This window comes from Schistocerca cancellata, chromosome 6 (assembly GCF_023864275.1).
Source record: "Schistocerca cancellata isolate TAMUIC-IGC-003103 chromosome 6, iqSchCanc2.1, whole genome shotgun sequence".
In the NCBI taxonomy this organism is placed as follows: domain Eukaryota; kingdom Metazoa; phylum Arthropoda; class Insecta; order Orthoptera; family Acrididae; genus Schistocerca; species Schistocerca cancellata.
The window spans coordinates 225,397,491-225,400,860 of NC_064631.1; positions in this window are offsets into that span (position 1 = coordinate 225,397,491).

A 3,370-nucleotide genomic window follows, 5' to 3' on the forward strand; every position below is an offset into this window, starting at 1 on the left:
TACGTCCTCAGTTATCTGCTGGATGTATTTTAATCTCTGGCTTCCTCTACATTTTTTGCCCTCTACAGCTCCCTCTAGTACAATGGAAGTCATTCCCTGAGGTCTTAACAGATGTCCTATCATCCTGTCCTTTCTCCTTGTCAGTGTTTTCCACATGTTTCTTGCCTCCCCGATTCTGCACAGAACCTCCTTATTCCTTACCTTACCAGTCCATCTAATTTTCAACATTTGTCTGTAGCACCACTTCACAAATTATTCGATTCTCTTCTGTTCCGATTTCCCTACAGTGCATGTTTCACTACCATTGTATTGTATTGTATGTTAACCGGGGACCTAGAAACGACAGAGAGGCTCCGTCCCCGCCGCAGCCGCAGTGGTCCACAACCCCACGACGACTACCGCAGTCCACTTCACCCCTCTGCCGCCCCACAACGAACCCAGGGTTACTGTGCGGTTCGGCCCCCGGTGGACCCCCCAGGGAACGTCTCACACCAGACGAGTGTAACCCCTATGTTTGCGTGGTAGAGTAATGGTGGTGTACGCGTACGTGGAGAACTTGTTTGTGCAGTAATCGGCGACATAGTGTAACTGAGGCGGAATAAGGGAAACCAGCCCGCATTCGCCGAGTCAGATGGAAAACATCCTACAAACCGTCCACAGACTGGCCGGTTCACCGGACCTCGACACAAATCCGCCGGGCGAATTCGTGCCGGGGACCAGGCGCTCCTTCCTGCTCGGAAAGCTGTGCGTTAGACCGCACGGCCAACCGGGCGGGCTTCACTACCATACAATGCAGCACTCCAGACGTACATTCTCAGTAATTTATTCCTCAAATTAAGGACGATATTTGATACTAGTAGACTTCTCTTGGCCAGGAATGACCTTCTTGCCAAATGGCTTTTGATGCCCTCCTGGCTCAGTCCGTCATTGATTATTTTGCTCCCTAGGAAGCAGAATTCCTTAACTTCATCTACTACATCACCATCAATCCTCATGTTAGGTTTCTCGCTGTTCTCATTTCTACTACTTCTCATTACCTTCGTCTTTCTTCGATTTGCTCTCAATCCATATTCTGCACTCATTAGACTGCTCATTCGATTCAGTAGATCATTGAATTCTTCTTCACTTTCACTCAGGACAGCAATGTCATCAGCGAATCATATCATTGATATCCTTTAACCTTGAATTTTAATCCTAAACCTGAATCTTTCTCTTATTTCCAACATTGTTTCTTGATGTACAGGTTGAACAGAAGACATCCCTTTCTTACACCCTTTTTAATCCGACCACTTCGTTCTCGGTCTCCCATTTTTATCTTTCCCTCTTGGCTCTTGTACATGTTTCACATTAAACTTCTTTCCCTATAACTTACCCCTATTTTTCTTAGAATTTCAAACATCTTGCACCATTTTACATCGCCGAACGCTTTTTCCAGGTCGACAAATCCTATAAAAGTTTCTTGATTTTTCTTTATCCTTGCTTCCAGTATCAAGTGCAACGTTGGAATTGCCTCTCTGGTGTCTATACCTTTCCTAAAGCCAAAAATGATCGTCATCTAACATATCCTCAATTTTGTTTTCCGTTCTTCTTTAGATTATTCTTGTCAGCAACTTCGTTGCTTGAGTTGTTGAAATGGTTGTGCCATAATTCTCGCACTTGTTAGGTCTTGAAGTCTTCGGAATTGTGTGGATGATATTTTTCCGAAAGTTACGTTTATGTGTCCAGACTCATACATTCTGCAAACCAGCGTGAATAGTTGTTTGTTGCCACTTCGCTTAATGATTTAGAAATTGTGATGAAATGTTATCTATCCTTTCTGCCTTATTTGATCTTAAGTCCTCCAAAGCTCTCTTAAATTCCGATTCTAATACTGGTTCCCCTATCTCTTCCAAGTCGAATCCTGTTTCTTCTCCTATTGCATTAGAGAAGTCTTCCCCTCGAAAAGGCCTTCAATGTACTCTTTCCATCTACCCGCTCTCTCCTGTGCATTTGACAGTGGAATTCTCATTGCACACTTAGTGTTATCATCATTGTTTTTAATTTCACCGAGGGTTGTTTTGACTTATCTGTATGCTGAGTCAGTCCCTCCAACAATCATTTCTTTTTGGATTTCTTCACATTTTTCATGGAGCTGTTTCGTCTTAGCTTCCCTGCTTTTCCTATTTATTTCATTCCTCAGTGACTTGTATTTCTATATTACTGAATTTCCCTGAACATTATTGTACCTCCTTCTTTCATCGATCAACTGCAGTATTTCTAATGCCCACGGTTTCTTCGCAGTTGTCTTCTTTGTACCTACATTTTTCTTTTCAACTTATGTGATTGCCCTCTTTAGACAAGTATATTCCTCTTCAACTCTACTGCCTTCTGAGCTATTCCTTATTGCTGTATCTATAGCCTTAGACAACTTCAAGCGTATCTCGTCATCCCTTAGTACTTCCTTATCCCATTTCTATGCCTATTGACCCCCCCCCCCCTGACTAATCTCTTGAACTTCATTGTGATCTGAGTCCATATCTGCTCCTGAGTACGGTTTACAATTCAGTATCTCATTTCGGAATCTTTGTCTGACCATGATGTAATCTAATTGAAATCTTCCCGTACCATCCGGCCTTTTCCAAGTATACCTCCTCCTCTTGTGCTTCTTGTACAGAGTATTCGCTATTACTAGCTGAAATTTATTACAGAACTCAACTGGTCTTTCTCCTCTCTCGTTCATTGTGTCAAGCCCATATTCTCCTGCAGCTGTTTCTGCTGCTCCTGTAACCGTTTTTGCTACTCTTTTCCCTACAACTGCATTCCAATCCCGCATGTTTATTAGATTTCCATCTACCTGTAGCTACTGTATTATCGCTTCAGTACCCTCGTATACTTTCTCTACCTCTTCATATTCGGCTTGGGACTTCGGTATGTATGCCCGAACTATCGTTGTCAGTGTTGGTTTGCTGTCGATTCTGATAAGAACAAATATAACACTGGACTGTACACATAGCACACTCTCTGCCTTACCTTTTTATTCATAACGAATCCTATCCCTATTATACCACTTTCTGCTCCTGTTGATATTACCCTATACTCATCTGACCAGAAATCCTTGCCTTCTTTCCATATCACTTCACTGGCCCCTAATACATCTAGATTGAACCTTTGCATTTCCCTTTTCAGATTTTCTAGCCTCCCTACCACGTTCAAGCTTCTGACATTCCACGCCCCGAATAGTAGAACGTTATCCTTTCGTTGGTTATTCATTCTTTCTCTCATGGTCACCACCCACTGGCAGTCCCCCTCTGCAGATTCCAATGGGGGCTAATCTGAATCTTTTGCCAATGAAGATATCATCATGACACTTTTTCAATCACATGGCACATGT